Here is a 21,139-nt window from a genome sequence, read left to right on the forward strand (position 1 = left end):
CATAACCCAGAGGTAGGCAGATTGAAACTATCCTCTGCTATATGCATTTTTTTTTGTTAATTAAAGTAATCCAAAACTGGGATTGATATTTTGTCTCTTTTATTTTTACTTAAAGTACAATAACTTTTACCATTTTAATTTGTTTTAATAGTATATTGACAGTATTGTTTTCTTTCAAAAATCCACTTCATTTTCTTTAACCTATTATTAAAATGGTAATTGACAAAAACAAACTACATTGTCACCAGAAGAGCAATACAAAATGTACAAGTGATATATTAAAATCATCTTTCCAGCTTGAATTTCAATGATGCATTGGGTCAACAAATTTGTGAGAAACATCTTCACCCTTAAATAAAGATTTTCTTAATTCCTTACCTGTGTGCTAATTAGATATCACCTTGTTTTCACATTAAACAGACTTCCACATGAGAAAGCAGCAAGGAAGCAGTGGCGTTAATGTTTCCTGGTGTCAACTTGTATTATTTCAGTAGACATTGAAATGAGGATGCATCTTGCTGCCTTTCCAATGAAGCAAGTTTAATTTAGTAATAGGTGAAAAACCATCCTTACAAAGGTGTTAATCAGAGACTTGGCTTTGTGGACACTTTTCAGAGAACAAATTTGTTAGCATAAAAATAAAGCCAGAAAATGAAGAGCTGTTTAATCACTCGATTGGATTTTTCTGCCAGCATATTTTTTTTCTCTGCAACCCACTGCTAAATTGTGCTTCCTAGCTGTTTTTTTTATAAAATCACTGAATCAAATCTAACTCTGATTACATCAGAGAAGGCCATGTACCCTACACCATAAGAGGGGGTTTGAAATTTTGACTTGTCTACTTAAATATCACCAAAATCTGATCACAAGTTTAATTAGGTCCCTGGGTGGGATTGAACCACCAACCTTTCGGTTAATAGCCGAACACACTAACCGATTGCGCCACAGAGACACTTTGCAAAAAGTGCCTACTGACAAAGGCTAATAAGCATACATCTAGAACGTTTCCTAGAAAAACATTAAAAAATCAATAATCTGGAGAGTTTTTGTAAGATGTTTCTTCCATCAACTAACGAATAAACACATTGGTACTTTCCCATGATGAGTGAGTGCTTCAGGATCTCTTGCACTTACATGTGCAGCAGAGTACTGCAATGGAAGCATGCTGGACCCATAACCCAGAGGTAGGCAGATTGAAACTATCCTTTGCTATATGCATTTTTTTTGTTAATTTAAGTAATCAAAACTGGGATTGATATTTTTGCTCTTTTATTTTTACTTAAAGTACAATAACTTTTACCATTTTAATTTGTTTTAATAGTATATTGACAGTATAGTTTTCTTTCAAAAATCCACTTAATTTTCTTTACCCTGTTATTAAAATGGTAATTGACAAAAAAAACTACATTGTCACCAGAAGAGCAATACAAAATGTACAAGTGATATATTAAAATCATCTTTCCAGCTTGAATTTCAATGATGCATTGGGGCAACAATTTTGTGAGAAACATCTTCACCCTTAAATAAAGATTTTCGTAATTCCTTACCTGTGTGCTAATTAGATATCACCTTGTTTTCACATTAAACAGACTTCCACATGAGAAAGCAGCAAGGATGCAGTGGCGTTAATGTTTCCTGGTGTCAACCTGTATTATTTCAGTAGACATTGAAATGAGGATGCATCTTGCTGCCTTTCCAATGAAGCAAGTTTAATTTAGTAATAGGTGAAAAACCATCCCTACAAAGGTGTTAATCAGAGACTTGGCTTTGTGGACACTTTTCAGAGAACAAATTTGTTAGCATAAAAATAAAGCAAGAAAATTAAGAGCTGTTTAATCACTCAATTGGATTTTTATGCCAGCATATTTTTTTTCTCTGCAAACCACTGCTAAATTGTGCTTCCTAGCTGTTTTTATAAAATCACTGAATCAAATCTAACTCTGATTACATCAGAGAAGGCCAGGTACCCTACACAATAAGAGGGGGTTTGAAATTTTGACTTGTCTACTTAAATATCACCAAAATCTGATAACAAGGTCAATTACGTCCCTGGGTGGGATTGAACCACCAACCTTTTGGTTAATAGCCGTACACACTAACTGATTGCGCCACAGAGACACTTTGCAAAAGTACATACTGACAAAGGCTAATAAGCATTCATCTAAAACGTTTCCTAGAAAAACTTAATAAAGTCAATAATCTGGAGAGTTTTTGTAAGATGTTTCTTCTATCAACCAACGAAGAAACACATTGGTACTTTCCCATGATGAGTGAGTGCTTCAGGATCTCTTGCACTTACATGTGCAGCAGAGTACAGCAATGGAAGCATGCTGGGCCCATAACCCAGAGGTAGGCAGATTGAAACTATCCTCTGCTATATGCATTTTTTTGTTTGTTAATTAAAGTATTCCAAAACTGGGATTGATATTTTGGCTCTTTTATTTTTACTTAAAGTACAATAACTTTTACCATTTTAATTTGTTTTAATAGTATATTGACAGTATTGTTTTCTTTCAAAAATCCACTTCATTTTCTTTACCCTATTATTAAAATGGTAATTGACAAAAACAAACTACATTGTCACCAGAAGAGCAATACAAACTGTACAAGTGATATATTAAAATCATCTTTCCAGCTTGAATTTCAATGATGCATTGGGGCAACAATTTTGTGAGAAACATCTTCACCCTTAAATAAAGATTTTCTTAATTCCTTACCTGTGTGCTAATTAGATATCACCTTGTTTTCACATTAAACAGACTTCCACATGAGAAAGCAGCAAGGATGCAGTGGCGTTAATGTTTCCTGGTGTCAACCTGTATTATTTCAGTAGACATTGAAATGAGGATGCATCTTGCTGCCTTTCCAATGAAGCAAGTTTAATTTAGTAATAGGTGAAAAACCATCCTTACAAAGGTGTTAATCAGAGACTTGGCTTTGTGGACACTTTTCAGAGAACAAATTTGTTAGCATAAAAATAAAGCCAGAAAATAAAGAGCTGTTTAATCACTCAATTGGATTTTTCTGCCAGCATATTTTTTTTCTCTGCAACCCACTGCTAAATTGTGCTTCCTAGCTTTTTTTATAAAATCACTGAATCAAATCTAACTCTGATAACATCAGAGAAGGCCAGGTACCCTACACAATAACAGGGGGTATGAAATTTGACTTGTCTACTTAAAGTTCACCAAAATCTGATAACAAGGTCAATCAGGTCCCTGGGTGGGATTGAACCACCAACCTTATGGTTAATAGCCGTACATACTAACTGATTGCGCCACAGAGACACTTTGCAAAAGTCCATACTGACAAAGGCTAATAAGCATTCATCTAAAACGTTTCCTAGAAAAACTTTAAAAAGTCAATAATCTGGAGAGTTTTTGTAAGATGTTTCTTCCATCAACCAACGAAGAAACACATTGGTACTTTCCCATGATGAGTGAGTGCTTCAGGATCTCTTGCACTTACATGTGCAGCAGAGTACTGCAATGGAAGCATGCTGGGCCCATAACCCAGAGGTAGGCAGATTGAAACTATCCTCTGCTATATGCATTTTTTTTGTTAATTAAAGTAATCCAAAACTGGGATTGATATTTTGTCTCTTTTATTTTTACTTAAAGTACAATAACTTTTACCATTTTAATTTGTTTTAATAGTATATTGACAGTATTGTTTTCTTTCAAAAATCCACTTCATTTTCTTTACCCTATTATTAAAATGGTAATTGACAAAAACAAACTACATTGTCACCAGAAGAGCAATACAAAATGTACAAGTGATATATTAAAATCATCTTTCCAGCTTGAATTTCAATGATGCATTGGGTCAACAATTTTGTGAGAAACATCTTCACCCTTAAATAAAGATTTTCTTAATTCCTTACCTGTGTGCTAATTAGATATCACCTTGTTTTCACATTAAACAGACTTCCACATGAGAAAGCAGCAAGGATGCAGTGGCGTTAATGTTTCCTGGTGTCAACCTGTATTATTTCAGTAGACATTGAAATGAGGATACATCTTGCTGCCTTTCCAATGAAGCAAGTTTAATTTAGTAATAGGTGAAAAACCATCCCTACAAAGGTGTTAATCAGAGACTTGGCTTTGTGGACACTTTTCAGAGAACAAATTTGTTAGCATAAAAATAAAGCCAGAAAATGAAGAGCTGTTTAATCACTCAATTGGATTTTTCTGCCAGCATATTTTTTTTCTCTGCAACCCACTGCTAAATTGTGCTTCCTAGCTGTTTTTATAAAATCACTGAATCAAATCTAACTCTGATTACATCAGAGAAGGCCAGGTACCCTACACCGTAACAGGGGGTTTGAAATTTTGACTTGTCTACTTAAAGATCACCAAAATCTGATAACAAGGGAAATTAGGTCCCTGGGTGGGATTGAACCACCAACCTTATGGTTAATAGCCGTACATACTAACTGATTGCGCCACAGAGACATTTTGCAAAATTCCATACTGACAAAGGCTAATAAGCATTCATCTAAAACGTTTCCTAGAAAAACTTTAAAAAGTCAATAATCTGGAGAGTTTTTGTAAGATGTTTCTTCCATCAACCAACGAAGAAACACATTGGTACTTTCCCATGATGAGTGAGTGCTTCAGGATCTCTTGCACTTACATGTGCAGCAGAGTACTGCAATGGAAGCATGATGGGCCCATAACCCAGAGGTAGGCAGATTGAAACTATCCTCTGCTATATGCATTTTTTTTTGTTAATTAAAGTAATCCAAAACTGGGATTGATATTTTGTCTCTTTTATTTTTACTTAAAGTACAATAACTTTTACCATTTTAATTTGTTTTAATAGTATATTGACAGTATTGTTTTCTTTCAAAAATCCACTTCATTTTCTTTACCCTATTATTAAAATGGTAATTGACAAAAACAAACTACATTGTCACCAGAAGAGCAATACAAAATGTACAAGTGATATATTAAAATCATCTTTCCAGCTTGAATTTCAATGATGCATTGGGTCAACAAATTTGTGAGAAACATCTTCACCCTTAAATAAAGATTTTCTTAATTCCTTACCTGTGTGCTAATTAGATATCACCTTGTTTTCACATTAAACAGACTTCCACATGAGAAAGCAGCAAGGAAGCAGTGGCGTTAATGTTTCCTGGTGTCAACTTGTATTATTTCAGTAGACATTGAAATGAGGATGCATCTTGCTGCCTTTCCAATGAAGCAAGTTTAATTTAGTAATAGGTGAAAAACCATCCTTACAAAGGTGTTAATCAGAGACTTGGCTTTGTGGACACTTTTCAGAGAACAAATTTGTTAGCATAAAAATAAAGCCAGAAAATGAAGAGCTGTTTAATCACTCGATTGGATTTTTCTGCCAGCATATTTTTTTTCTCTGCAACCCACTGCTAAATTGTGCTTCCTAGCTGTTTTTTTTATAAAATCACTGAATCAAATCTAACTCTGATTACATCAGAGAAGGCCATGTACCCTACACCATAAGAGGGGGTTTGAAATTTTGACTTGTCTACTTAAATATCACCAAAATCTGATCACAAGTTTAATTAGGTCCCTGGGTGGGATTGAACCACCAACCTTTCGGTTAATAGCCGAACACACTAACCGATTGCGCCACAGAGACACTTTGCAAAAAGTGCCTACTGACAAAGGCTAATAAGCATACATCTAGAACGTTTCCTAGAAAAACATTAAAAAATCAATAATCTGGAGAGTTTTTGTAAGATGTTTCTTCCATCAACTAACGAATAAACACATTGGTACTTTCCCATGATGAGTGAGTGCTTCAGGATCTCTTGCACTTACATGTGCAGCAGAGTACTGCAATGGAAGCATGCTGGACCCATAACCCAGAGGTAGGCAGATTGAAACTATCCTTTGCTATATGCATTTTTTTTGTTAATTTAAGTAATCAAAACTGGGATTGATATTTTTGCTCTTTTATTTTTACTTAAAGTACAATAACTTTTACCATTTTAATTTGTTTTAATAGTATATTGACAGTATAGTTTTCTTTCAAAAATCCACTTAATTTTCTTTACCCTGTTATTAAAATGGTAATTGACAAAAAAAACTACATTGTCACCAGAAGAGCAATACAAAATGTACAAGTGATATATTAAAATCATCTTTCCAGCTTGAATTTCAATGATGCATTGGGGCAACAATTTTGTGAGAAACATCTTCACCCTTAAATAAAGATTTTCGTAATTCCTTACCTGTGTGCTAATTAGATATCACCTTGTTTTCACATTAAACAGACTTCCACATGAGAAAGCAGCAAGGATGCAGTGGCGTTAATGTTTCCTGGTGTCAACCTGTATTATTTCAGTAGACATTGAAATGAGGATGCATCTTGCTGCCTTTCCAATGAAGCAAGTTTAATTTAGTAATAGGTGAAAAACCATCCCTACAAAGGTGTTAATCAGAGACTTGGCTTTGTGGACACTTTTCAGAGAACAAATTTGTTAGCATAAAAATAAAGCAAGAAAATTAAGAGCTGTTTAATCACTCAATTGGATTTTTATGCCAGCATATTTTTTTTCTCTGCAAACCACTGCTAAATTGTGCTTCCTAGCTGTTTTTATAAAATCACTGAATCAAATCTAACTCTGATTACATCAGAGAAGGCCAGGTACCCTACACAATAAGAGGGGGTTTGAAATTTTGACTTGTCTACTTAAATATCACCAAAATCTGATAACAAGGTCAATTACGTCCCTGGGTGGGATTGAACCACCAACCTTTTGGTTAATAGCCGTACACACTAACTGATTGCGCCACAGAGACACTTTGCAAAAGTACATACTGACAAAGGCTAATAAGCATTCATCTAAAACGTTTCCTAGAAAAACTTAATAAAGTCAATAATCTGGAGAGTTTTTGTAAGATGTTTCTTCTATCAACCAACGAAGAAACACATTGGTACTTTCCCATGATGAGTGAGTGCTTCAGGATCTCTTGCACTTACATGTGCAGCAGAGTACAGCAATGGAAGCATGCTGGGCCCATAACCCAGAGGTAGGCAGATTGAAACTATCCTCTGCTATATGCATTTTTTTGTTTGTTAATTAAAGTATTCCAAAACTGGGATTGATATTTTGGCTCTTTTATTTTTACTTAAAGTACAATAACTTTTACCATTTTAATTTGTTTTAATAGTATATTGACAGTATTGTTTTCTTTCAAAAATCCACTTCATTTTCTTTACCCTATTATTAAAATGGTAATTGACAAAAACAAACTACATTGTCACCAGAAGAGCAATACAAACTGTACAAGTGATATATTAAAATCATCTTTCCAGCTTGAATTTCAATGATGCATTGGGGCAACGATTTTGTGAGAAACATCTTCACCCTTAAATAAAGATTTTCTTAATTCCTTACCTGTGTGCTAATTAGATATCACCTTGTTTTCACATTAAACAGACTTCCACGTGAGAAAGCAGCAAGGATGCAGTGGCGTTAATGTTTCCTGGTGTCAACCTGTATTATTTCAGTAGACATTGAAATGAGGATGCATCTTGCTGCCTTTCCAATGAAGCAAGTTTAATTTAGTAATAGGTGAAAAACCATCCTTACAAAGGTGTTAATCAGAGACTTGGCTTTGTGGACACTTTTCAGAGAACAAATTTGTTAGCATAAAAATAAAGCCAGAAAATAAAGAGCTGTTTAATCACTCAATTGGATTTTTCTGCCAGCATATTTTTTTTCTCTGCAACCCACTGCTAAATTGTGCTTCCTAGCTTTTTTTATAAAATCACTGAATCAAATCTAACTCTGATAACATCAGAGAAGGCCAGGTACCCTACACAATAACAGGGGGTATGAAATTTGACTTGTCTACTTAAAGTTCACCAAAATCTGATAACAAGGTCAATTAGGTCCCTGGGTGGGATTGAACCACCAACCTTATGGTTAATAGCCGTACATACTAACTGATTGCGCCACAGAGACACTTTGCAAAAGTCCATACTGACAAAGGCTAATAAGCATTCATCTAAAACGTTTCCTAGAAAAACTTTAAAAAGTCAATAATCTGGAGAGTTTTTGTAAGATGTTTCTTCCATCAACCAACGAAGAAACACATTGGTACTTTCCCATGATGAGTGAGTGCTTCAGGATCTCTTGCACTTACATGTGCAGCAGAGTACTGCAATGGAAGCATGCTGGGCCCATAACCCAGAGGTAGGCAGATTGAAACTATCCTCTGCTATATGCATTTTTTTTTGTTAATTAAAGTAATCCAAAACTGGGATTGATATTTTGTCTCTTTTATTTTTACTTAAAGTACAATAACTTTTACCATTTTAATTTGTTTTAATAGTATATTGACAGTATTGCTTTCTTTCAAAAATCCACTTCATTTTCTTTACCCTATTATTAAAATGGTAATTGACAAAAACAAACTACATTGTCACCAGAAGAGCAATACAAAATGTACAAGTGATATATTAAAATCATCTTTCCAGCTTGAATTTCAATGATGCATTGGGTCAACAATTTTGTGAGAAACATCTTCACCCTTAAATAAAGATTTTCTTAATTCCTTACCTGTGTGCTAATTAGATATCACCTTGTTTTCACATTAAACAGACTTCCACATGAGAAAGCAGCAAGGATGCAGTGGCGTTAATGTTTCCTGGTGTCAACCTGTATTATTTCAGTAGACATTGAAATGAGGATACATCTTGCTGCCTTTCCAATGAAGCAAGTTTAATTTAGTAATAGGTGAAAAACCATCCCTACAAAGGTGTTAATCAGAGACTTGGCTTTGTGGACACTTTTCAGAGAACAAATTTGTTAGCATAAAAATAAAGCCAGAAAATGAAGAGCTGTTTAATCACGCAATTTGATTTTTTTGCCAGCATATTTCTTTTTCTCTGCAACCCACTGCTAAATTGTGCTTCCTAGATGTTTTTATAAAATCACTTAATCAAATCTAACTCTGATTACATCAGAGAAGGCCAGGTACCCTACACCATAACAGGGGGTATGAAATTTGACTTGTCTACTTAAAGATCACCAAAATCTGATAACAAGGTCAAGTACGTCCCTGGGTGGGATTGAACCACCAACCTTTTGGTTAATAGCCGTACACACTAACTGATTGCGCCACAGAGACACTTTGCAAAAGTACATACTGACAAATGCTAATAAGCATTCATCTAAAACGTTTCCTAGAAAAACTTAAAAAAGTCAATAATCTGGAGAGTTTTTGTAAGATGTTTCTTCTATCAACCAACGAAGAAACACATTGGTACTTTCCCATGATGAGTGAGTGCTTCAGGATCTCTTGCACTTACATGTGCAGCAGAGTACAGCAATGGAAGCATGCTGGGCCCATAACCCAGAGGTAGGCAGATTGAAACTATCCTCTGCTATATGCATTTTTTTGTTTGTTAATTAAAGTAATCCAAAACTGGGATTGATATTTTGGCTCTTTTATTTTTACTTAAAGTACAATAACTTTTACCATTTTAATTTGTTTTAATAGTATATTGACAGTATTGTTTTCTTTCAAAAATCCACTTAATTTTCTTTACCCTATTATTAAAATGGTAATTGACAAAAACAAACTACATTGTCACCAGAAGAGCAATACAAAATGTACAAGTGATATATTAAAATCATCTTTCCAGCTTGAATTTCAATGATGCATTGGGGCAACGATTTTGTGAGAAACATCTTCACCCTTAAATAAAGATTTTCTTAATTCCTTACCTGTGTGCTAATTAGATATCACCTTGTTTTCACATTAAACAGACTTCCACATGAGAAAGCAGCAAGGATGCAGTGGCGTTAATGTTTCCTGGTGTCAACCTGTATTATTTCAGTAGACATTGAAATGAGGATGCATCTTGCTGCCTTTCCAATGAAGCAAGTTTAATTTAGTAATAGGTGAAAAACCATCCTTACAAAGGTGATAATCAGAGACTTGGCTTTGTGGACACTTTTCAGAGAACAAATTTGTTAGCATAAAAATAAAGCCAGAAAATAAAGAGCTGTTTAATCACTCAATTGGATTTTTCTGCCAGCATATTTTTTTTCTCTGCAAACCACTGCTAAATTGTGCTTCCTAGCTGTTTTTATAAAATCACTGAATCAAATCTAACTCTGATTACATCAGAGAAGGCCAGGTACCCTACACCATAACAGGGGGTTTGAAATTTTGACTTGTCTACTTAAAAATCACCAAAATCTGATAACAAGGTCAATTAGGTCCCTGGGTGGGATTGAACCACCAACCTTTTGGTTAATAGCCGTACATACTAACTGATTGCGCCACAGAGACACTTTGCAAAAGTACATACTGACAAAGGCTAATAAGCATTCATCTAAAACGTTTCCTAGAAAAACTTTAAAAAGTCAATAATCTGGAGAGTTTTTGTAAGATGTTTCTTCCATCAACCAACGAAGAAACACATTGGTACTTTCCCATGATGAGTGAGTGCTTCAGGATCTCTTGCACTTACATGTGCAGCAGAGTACAGCAATGGAAGCATGCTGGGCCCATAACCCAGAGGTAGGCAGATTGAAACTATCTTCTGCTATATGCATTTTTTTTTGTTAATTAAAGTAATCCAAAACTGGGATTGATATTTTGGCTCTTTTATTTTTACTTAAAGTACAATAACTTTTACCATTTTAATTTGTTTTAATAGTATATTGACAGTATTGTTTTCTTTCAAAAATCCACTTCATTTTCTTTACCCTATTATTAAAATGGTAATTGACAAAAACAAACTACATTGTCACCAGAAGAGCAATACAAAATGTACAAGTGATATATTAAAATCATCTTTCCAGCTTGAATTTCAATGATGCATTGGGGCAACGATTTTGTGAGAAACATCTTCACCCTTAAATAAAGATTTTCTTAATTCCTTACCTGTGTGCTAATTAGATATCACCTTGTTTTCATATTAAACAGACTTCCACATGAGAAAGCAGCAAGGATGCAGTGGCGTTAATGTTTCCTGGTGTCAACTTGTATTATTTCAGTAGACATTGAAATGAGGATGCATCTTGCTGCCTTTCCAATGAAGCAAGTTTAATTTAGTAATAGGTGAAAAACCATCCTTACAAAGGTGTTAATCAGAGACTTGGCTTTGTGGACACTTTTCAGAGAACAAATTTGTTAGCATAAAAATAAAGCCAGAAAATGAAGAGCTGTTTAATCACTCAATTGGATTTTTCTGCCAGCATATTTTTTTTCTCTGCAACCCACTGCTAAATTGTGCTTCCTAGCTGTTTTTATAAAATCACTGAATCAAATCTAACTCTGATTACATCAGAGAAGGCCAGGTACCCTACACCGTAACAGGGGGTTTGAAATTTTGACTTGTCTACTTAAAGATCACCAAAATCTGATAACAAGGGAAATTAGGTCCCTGGGTGGGATTGAACCACCAACCTTTCGGTTAATAGCCAAACACACTAACCGATTGCGCCACAGAGACACTTTGCAAAAAGTGCCTACTGACAAAGGCTAATAAGCATACATCTGGAACGTTTCCTAGAAAAACATTAAAAAATCAATAATCTGGAGAGTTTTTGTAAGATGTTTCTTCCATCAACTAACGAATAAACACATTGGTACTTTCCCATGATGAGTGAGTGCTTCAGGATCTCTTGCACTTACATGTGCAGCAGAGTACTGCAATGGAAGCATGCTGGACCCATAACCCAGAGGTAGGCAGATTGAAACTATCCTTTGCTATATGCATTTTTTTTGTTAATTTAAGTAATCAAAACTGGGATTGATATTTTTGCTCTTTTATTTTTACTTTAAGTACAATAACTTTTACCATTTTAATTTGTTTTAATAGTATATTGACAGTATAGTTTTCTTTCAAAAATCCACTTAATTTTCTTTACCCTGTTATTAAAATGGTAATTGACAAAAAAAACTACATTGTCACCAGAAGAGCAATACAAAATGTACAAGTGATATATTAAAATCATCTTTCCAGCTTGAATTTCAATGATGCATTGGGGCAACAATTTTGTGAGAAACATCTTCACCCTTAAATAAAGATTTTCGTAATTCCTAATTAGATATCACCTTGTTTTCACATTAAACAGACTTCCACATGAGAAAGCAGCAAGGATGCAGTGGCGTTAATGTTTCCTGGTGTCAACCTGTATTATTTCAGTAGACATTGAAATGAGGATGCATCTTGCTGCCTTTCCAATGAAGCAAGTTTAATTTAGTAATAGGTGAAAAACCATCCCTACAAAGGTGTTAATCAGAGACTTGGCTTTGTGGACACTTTTCAGAGAACAAATTTGTTAGCATAAAAATAAAGCAAGAAAATTAAGAGCTGTTTAATCACTCAATTGGATTTTCTGCCAGCATATTTTTTTTCTCTGCAAACCACTGCTAAATTGTGCTTCCTAGCTGTTTTTATAAAATCACTGAATCAAATCTAACTCTGATTACATCAGAGAAGGCCAGGTACCCTACACAATAAGAGGGGGTTTGAAATTTTGACTTGTCTTCTTAAATATCACCAAAATCTGATAACAAGGTCAATTACGTCCCTGGGTGGGATTGAACCACCAACCTTTTGGTTAATAGCCGTACACACTAACTGATTGCGCCACAGAGACACTTTGCAAACAGTACATACTGACAAAGGCTAATAAGCATTCATCTAAAACGTTTCCTAGAAAAACTTAATAAAGTCAATAATCTGGAGAGTTTTTGTAAGATGTTTCTTCTATCAACCAACGAAGAAACACATTGGTACTTTCCCATGATGAGTGAGTGCTTCAGGATCTCTTGCACTTACATGTGCAGCAGAGTACAGCAATGGAAGCATGCTGGGCCCATAACCCAGAGGTAGGCAGATTGAAACTATCCTCTGCTATATGCATTTTTTTGTTTGTTAATTAAAGTATTCCAAAACTGGGATTGATATTTTGGCTCTTTTATTTTTACTTTAAGTACAATAACTTTTACCATTTTAATTTGTTTTAATAGTATATTGACAGTATTGTTTTCTTTCAAAAATCCACTTCATTTTCTTTACCCTATTATTAAAATGGTAATTGACAAAAACAAACTACATTGTCACCAGAAGAGCAATACAAAATGTACAAGTGATATATTAAAATCATCTTTCCAGCTTGAATTTCAATGATGCATTGGGGCAACGATTTTGTGAGAAACATCTTCACCCTTAAATAAAGATTTTCTTAATTCCTTACCTGTGTGCTAATTAGATATCACCTTGATTTCATATTAAACAGACTTCCACATGAGAAAGCAGCAAGGATGCAGTGGCGTTAATGTTTCCTGGTGTCAACTTGTATTATTTCAGTAGACATTGAAATGAGGATGCATCTTGCTGCCTTTCCAATGAAGCAAGTTTAATTTAGTAATAGGTGAAAAACCATCCTTACAAAGGTGTTAATCAGAGACTTGGCTTTGTGGACACTTTTCAGAGAACAAATTTGTTAGCATAAAAATAAAGCCAGAAAATGAAGAGCTGTTTAATCACTCAATTGGATTTTTCTGCCAGCATATTTTTTTTCTCTGCAACCCACTGCTAAATTGTGCTTCCTAGCTGTTTTTATAAAATCACTGAATCAAATCTAACTCTGATTACATCAGAGAAGGCCAGGTACCCTACACCGTAACAGGGGGTTTGAAATTTTGACTTGTCTACTTAAAGATCACCAAAATCTGATAACAAGGGAAATTAGGTCCCTGGGTGGGATTGAACCACCAACCTTTCGGTTAATAGCCAAACACACTAACCGATTGCGCCACAGAGACACTTTGCAAAAAGTGCCTACTGACAAAGGCTAATAAGCATACATCTGGAACGTTTCCTAGAAAAACATTAAAAAATCAATAATCTGGAGAGTTTTTGTAAGATGTTTCTTCCATCAACTAACGAATAAACACATTGGTACTTTCCCATGATGAGTGAGTGCTTCAGGATCTCTTGCACTTACATGTGCAGCAGAGTACTGCAATGGAAGCATGCTGGACCCATAACCCAGAGGTAGGCAGATTGAAACTATCCTTTGCTATATGCATTTTTTTTGTTAATTTAAGTAATCAAAACTGGGATTGATATTTTTGCTCTTTTATTTTTACTTTAAGTACAATAACTTTTACCATTTTAATTTGTTTTAATAGTATATTGACAGTATAGTTTTCTTTCAAAAATCCACTTAATTTTCTTTACCCTGTTATTAAAATGGTAATTGACAAAAAAAACTACATTGTCACCAGAAGAGCAATACAAAATGTACAAGTGATATATTAAAATCATCTTTCCAGCTTGAATTTCAATGATGCATTGGGGCAACAATTTTGTGAGAAACATCTTCACCCTTAAATAAAGATTTTCGTAATTCCTTACCTGTGTGCTAATTAGATATCACCTTGTTTTCACATTAAACAGACTTCCACATGAGAAAGCAGCAAGGATGCAGTGGCGTTAATGTTTCCTGGTGTCAACCTGTATTATTTCAGTAGACATTGAAATGAGGATGCATCTTGCTGCCTTTCCAATGAAGCAAGTTTAATTTAGTAATAGGTGAAAAACCATCCCTACAAAGGTGTTAATCAGAGACTTGGCTTTGTGGACACTTTTCAGAGAACAAATTTGTTAGCATAAAAATAAAGCAAGAAAATTAAGAGCTGTTTAATCACTCAATTGGATTTTCTGCCAGCATATTTTTTTTCTCTGCAAACCACTGCTAAATTGTGCTTCCTAGCTGTTTTTATAAAATCACTGAATCAAATCTAACTCTGATTACATCAGAGAAGGCCAGGTACCCTACACAATAAGAGGGGGTTTGAAATTTTGACTTGTCTTCTTAAATATCACCAAAATCTGATAACAAGGTCAATTACGTCCCTGGGTGGGATTGAACCACCAACCTTTTGGTTAATAGCCGTACACACTAACTGATTGCGCCACAGAGACACTTTGCAAACAGTACATACTGACAAAGGCTAATAAGCATTCATCTAAAACGTTTCCTAGAAAAACTTAATAAAGTCAATAATCTGGAGAGTTTTTGTAAGATGTTTCTTCTATCAACCAACGAAGAAACACATTGGTACTTTCCCATGATGAGTGAGTGCTTCAGGATCTCTTGCACTTACATGTGCAGCAGAGTACAGCAATGGAAGCATGCTGGGCCCATAACCCAGAGGTAGGCAGATTGAAACTATCCTCTGCTATATGCATTTTTTTGTTTGTTAATTAAAGTATTCCAAAACTGGGATTGATATTTTGGCTCTTTTATTTTTACTTTAAGTACAATAACTTTTACCATTTTAATTTGTTTTAATAGTATATTGACAGTATTGTTTTCTTTCAAAAATCCACTTCATTTTCTTTACCCTATTATTAAAATGGTAATTGACAAAAACAAACTACATTGTCACCAGAAGAGCAATACAAAATGTACAAGTGATATATTAAAATCATCTTTCCAGCTTGAATTTCAATGATGCATTGGGGCAACGATTTTGTGAGAAACATCTTCACCCTTAAATAAAGATTTTCTTAATTCCTTACCTGTGTGCTAATTAGATATCACCTTGTTTTCACATTAAACAGACTTCCACATGAGAAAGCAGCAAGGATGCAGTGGCGTTAATGTTTCCTGGTGTCAACCTGTATTATTTCAGTAGACATTGAAATGAGGATGCATCTTGCTGCCTTTCCAATGAAGCAAGTTTAATTTAGTAATAGGTGAAAAACCATCCCTACAAAGGTGTTAATCAGAGACTTTACTTTGTGGACACTTTTCAGAGAACAAATTTGTTAGCATAAAAATAAAGCCAGAAAATGAAGAGCTGTTTAATCACTCAATTGGATTTTTCTGCCAGCATATTTCTTTTTCTCTACAACCCACTGCTAAATTGTGCTTCCTAGCTGTTTTTATAAATCACTGAATCAAATCTAACTCTGATTACATCAGAGAAGGCCAGGTACCCTACACCATAACAGGGGGTTTGAAATTTTGACTTGTCTACTTAAAGATCACCAAAATCTGATAACAAGGTCAATTACGTACCTGGGTGGGATTGAACCACCAACCTTTTGGTTAATAGCCGTACACACTAACTGATTGCGCCACAGAAACACATTGCAAAAGTATATACTGACAAGGGCTAATAAGCATTCATCTAAAACGTTTCCTAGAAAAACTTTAAAAAGTCAATAATCTGGAGAGTTTTTGTAAGATGTTTCTTCCATCAACCAACGAAGAAACACATTGGTACTTTCCCATGATGAGTGAGTGCTTCAGGATCTCTTGCACTTACATGTGCAGCAGAGTACAGCAATGGAAGCATGCTGGGCTCATAACCCAGAGGTAGGCAGATTGAAACTATCCTCTGCTGTATGCTTTTTTTTTTTAATTAAAGTAATCCAAAACTGGGATTGATATTTTGGCTCTTTTATTTTTACTTAAAGTACAATAACTTTTACCATTTTAATTTGTTTTAATAGTATATTGACAGTATTGTTTTCTTTCAAAAATCCACTTCATTTTCTTTACCCTATTATTAAAATGGTAATTGACAAAAACAAACTACATTGTCACCAGAAGAGCAATACAAAATGTACAAGTGATATATTAAAATCATCTTTCCAGCTTGAATTTCAATGATGCATTGGGGCAACGATTTTGTGAGAAACATCTTCACCCTTAAATAAAGATTTTCTTAATTCCTTACCTGTGTGCTAATTAGATATCACCTTGTTTTCATATTAAACAGACTTCCACATGAGAAAACAGCAAGGATGCAGTGGCGTTAATGTTTCCTGGTGTCAACTTGTATTATTTCAGTAGACATTGAAATGAGGATGCATCTTGCTGCCTTTCCAATGAAGCAAGTTTAATTTAGTAATAGGTGAAAAACCATCCTTACAAAGGTGTTAATCAGAGACTTGGCTTTGTGGACACTTTTCAGAGAACAAATTTGTTAGCATAAAAATAAAGCCAGAAAATAAAGAGCTGTTTAATCACTCAATTGGATTTTTCTGCCAGCATATTTTTTTTCTCTGCAACCCACTGCTAAATTGTGCTTCCTAGCTTTTTTTATAAAATCACTGAATCAAATCTAACTCTGATAACATCAGAGAAGGCCAGGTACCCTACACAATAACAGGGGGTATGAAATTTGACTTGTCTACTTAAAGATCACCACTACTTGAAGATGTTTCTCACAAAATTGTTGCCCCAATGCATCATTGAAATTCAAGCTGGAAAGATGATTTTAATATATCACTTGTACATTTTGTATTGCTCTTCTGGTGACAATGTAGTTTTTTTTGTCAATTACCATTTTAATAACAGGGTAAAGAAAATTAAGTGGATTTTTGAAAGAAAACTATACTGTCAATATACTATTAAAACAAATTAAAATGGTAAAAGTTATTGTACTTTAAGTAAAAATAAAAGAGCAAAAATATCAATCCCAGTTTTGATTACTTAAATTAACAAAAAAATGCATATAGCAAGGGATAGTTTCAATCTGCCTACCTCTGGGTTATGGGTCCAGCATGCTTCCATTGCAGTACTCTGCTGCACATGTAAGTGCAAGAGATCCTGAAGCACTCACTCATCATGGGAAAGTACCAATGTGTTTATTCGTTAGTTGATGGAAGAAACATCTTACAAAAACTCTCCAGATTATTGACTTTTTAAAGTTTTTCTAGGAAACGTTTTAGATGAATGCTTATTAGCCTTTGTCAGTATGGACTTTTGCAAAATGTCTCTGTGGCGCAATCAGTTAGTATGTACGGCTATTAACCATAAGGTTGGTGGTTCAATCCCACCCAGGGACCTAATTTCCCTTGTTATCAGATTTTGGTGATCTTTAAGTAGACAAGTCAAAATTTCAAACCCCCTGTTACGGTGTAGGGTACCTGGCCTTCTCTGATGTAATCAGAGTTAGATTTGATTCAGTGATTTTATAAAAACAGCTAGGAAGCACAATTTAGCAGTGGGTTGCAGAGAAAAAAAATATGCTGGCAGAAAAATCCAATTGAGTGATTAAACAGCTCTTCATTTTCTGGCTTTATTTTTATGCTAACAAATTTGTTCTCTGAAAAGTGTCCACAAAGCCAAGTCTCTGATTAACACCTTTGTAAGGATGGTTTTTCACCTATTACTAAATTAAACTTGCTTCATTGGAAAGGCAGCAAGATGCATCCTCATTTCAATGTCTACTGAAATAATACAAGTTGACACCAGGAAACATTAACGCCACTGCATCCTTGCTGTTTTCTCATGTGGAAGTCTGTTTAATATGAAAACAAGGTGATATCTAATTAGCACACAGGTAAGGAATTAAGAAAATCTTTATTTAAGGGTGAAGATGTTTCTCACAAAATCGTTGCCCCAATGCATCATTGAAATTCAAGCTGGAAAGATGATTTTAATATATCACTTGTACATTTTGTATTGCTCTTCTGGTGACAATGTAGTTTGTTTTTGTCAATTACCATTTTAATAATAGGGTAAAGAAAATGAAGTGGATTTTTGAAAGAAAACAATACTGTCAATATACTATTAAAACAAATTAAAATGGTAAAAGTTATTGTACTTTAAGTAAAAATAAAAGAGCCAAAATATCAATCCCAGTTTTGGATTACTTTAATTAAAAAAAAAAAGCATACAGCAGAGGATAGTTTCAATCTGCCTACCTCTGGGTTATGAGCCCAGCATGCTTCCATTGCTGTACTCTGCTGCACATGTAATTGCAAGAGATCCTGAAGCACTCACTCATCATGGGAAAGTACCAATGTGTTTCTTCGTTGGTTGATGGAAGAAACATCTTACAAAAACTCTCCAGATTATTGACTTTTTAAAGTTTTTCTAGGAAACGTTTTAGATGAATGCTTATTAGCCCTTGTCAGTATATACTTTTGCAATGTGTTTCTGTGGCGCAATCAGTTAGTGTGTACGGCTATTAACCAAAAGGTTGGTGGTTCAATCCCACCCAGGTACGTAATTGACCTTGTTATCAGATTTTGGTGATCTTTAAGTAGACAAGTCAAAATTTCAAACCCCCTGTTATGGTGTAGGGTACCTGGCCTTCTCTGATGTAATCAGAGTTAGATTTGATTCAGTGATTTATAAAAACAGCTAGGAAGCACAATTTAGCAGTGGGTTGTAGAGAAAAAGAAATATGCTGGCAGAAAAATCCAATTGAGTGATTAAACAGCTCTTCATTTTCTGGCTTTATTTTTATGCTAACAAATTTGTTCTCTGAAAAGTGTCCACAAAGTAAAGTCTCTGATTAACACCTTTGTAGGGATGGTTTTTCACCTATTACTAAATTAAACTTGCTTCATTGGAAAGGCAGCAAGATGCATCCTCATTTCAATGTCTACTGAAATAATACAGGTTGACACCAGGAAACATTAACGCCACTGCATCCTTGCTGCTTTCTCATGTGGAAGTCTGTTTAATGTGAAAACAAGGTGATATCTAATTAGCACACAGGTAAGGAATTAAGAAAATCTTTATTTAAGGGTGAAGATGTTTCTCACAAAATCGTTGCCCCAATGCATCATTGAAATTCAAGCTGGAAAGATGATTTTAATATATCACTTGTACATTTTGTATTGCTCTTCTGGTGACAATGTAGTTTGTTTTTGTCAATTACCATTTTAATAATAGGGTAAAGAAAATGAAGTGGATTTTTGAAAGAAAACAATACTGTCAATATACTATTAAAACAAATTAAAATGGTAAGAGTTATTGTACTTTAAGTAAAAATAAAAGAGCCAAAATATCAATCCCAGTTTTGGATTACTTTAATTAACAAAAAAAAATGCATATAGCAGAGGATAGTTTCAATCTGCCTACCTCTGGGTTATGGGCCCAGCATGCTTCCATTGCTGTACTCTGCTGCACACGTACGTGCAAGAGATCCTGAAGCACTCACTCATCATGGGAAAGTACCAATGTGTTTCTTCGTTGGTTGATAGAAGAAACATCTTAAAAAAACTCTCCAGATTATTGACTTTTTTAAGTTTTTCTAGGAAACGTTTTAGATGAATGCTTATTAGCATTTGTCAGTATATACTTTTGCAAAGTGTCTCTGTGGCGCAATCAGTTAGTGTGTACGGCTATTAACCAAAAGGTTAGTGGTTCAATCCCACCCAGGGACGTAATTGACCTTGTGGTCAGATTTTGGTGATCTTTAAGTAGACAAGTCAAATTTCATACCCCCTGTTATTGTGTAGGGTACCTGGCCTTCTCTGATGTTATCAGAGTTAGATTTGATTCAGTGATTTTATAAAAAAAGCTAGGAAGCACAATTTAGCAGTGGGTTGCAGAGAAAAAAAATATGCTGGCAGAAAAATCCAATTGAGTGATTAAACAGCTCTTTATTTTCTGGCTTTATTTTTATGCTAACAAATTTGTTCTCTGAAAAGTGTCCACAAAGCCAAGTCTCTGATTAACACCTTTGTAAGGATGGTTTTTCACCTATTACTAAATTAAACTTGCTTCATTGGAAAGGCAGCAAGATGCATCCTCATTTCAATGTCTACTGAAATAATACAGGTTGACACCAGGAAACATTAACGCCACTGCATCCTTGCTGCTTTCTCATGTGGAAGTCTGTTTAATGTGAAAACAAGGTGATATCTAATTAGCACACAGGTAAGGAATTAAGAAAATCTTTATTTAAGGGTGAAGATGTTTCTCACAAAATCGTTGCCCCAATGCATCATTGAAATTCAAGCTGGAAAGATGATTTTAATATATCACTTGTACATTTTGTATTGCTCTTCTGGTGACAATGTAGTTTGTTTTTGTCAATTACCATTTTAATAATAGGGTAAAGAAAATGAAGTGGATTTTTGAAAGAAAACAATACTGTCAATATACTATTAAAACAAATTAAAATGGTAAAAGTTATTGTACTTAAAGTAAAAATAAAAGAGCCAAAATATCAATCCCAGTTTTGGAATACTTTAATTAACAAACAAAAAAATGCATATAGCAGAGGATAGTTTCAATCTGCCTACCTCTGGGTTATGGGCCCAGCATGCTTCCATTGCTGTACTCTGCTGCACATGTAAGTGCAAGAGATCCTGAAGCACTCACTCATCATGGGAAAGTACCAATGTGTTT

At 34.5% G+C, this 21,139-nt stretch overlaps 2 non-coding genes across 2 annotated transcripts; both read right to left on the reverse strand.

The window, feature by feature from the left end:
• Nucleotides 1-878: 878 nt before the first annotated feature.
• On the reverse strand, nt 879-952 carry TRNAN-AUU (transfer RNA asparagine (anticodon AUU)). The gene has a single exon. It is a non-coding gene; the product is annotated as a tRNA-Asn (tRNA).
• A 4,599-nt stretch (nt 953-5,551) lies between these two features.
• Nucleotides 5,552-5,625, reverse strand: TRNAN-AUU (transfer RNA asparagine (anticodon AUU)). Its single transcript has one exon. It is a non-coding gene; the product is annotated as a tRNA-Asn (tRNA).
• Between the last annotated feature and the right edge of the window lie 15,514 nt (nt 5,626-21,139).

The sequence above is a fragment of the Pseudophryne corroboree genome, unplaced genomic scaffold (genome assembly GCF_028390025.1).
Source record: "Pseudophryne corroboree isolate aPseCor3 unplaced genomic scaffold, aPseCor3.hap2 scaffold_1753, whole genome shotgun sequence".
NCBI lineage: Eukaryota > Metazoa > Chordata > Amphibia > Anura > Myobatrachidae > Pseudophryne > Pseudophryne corroboree.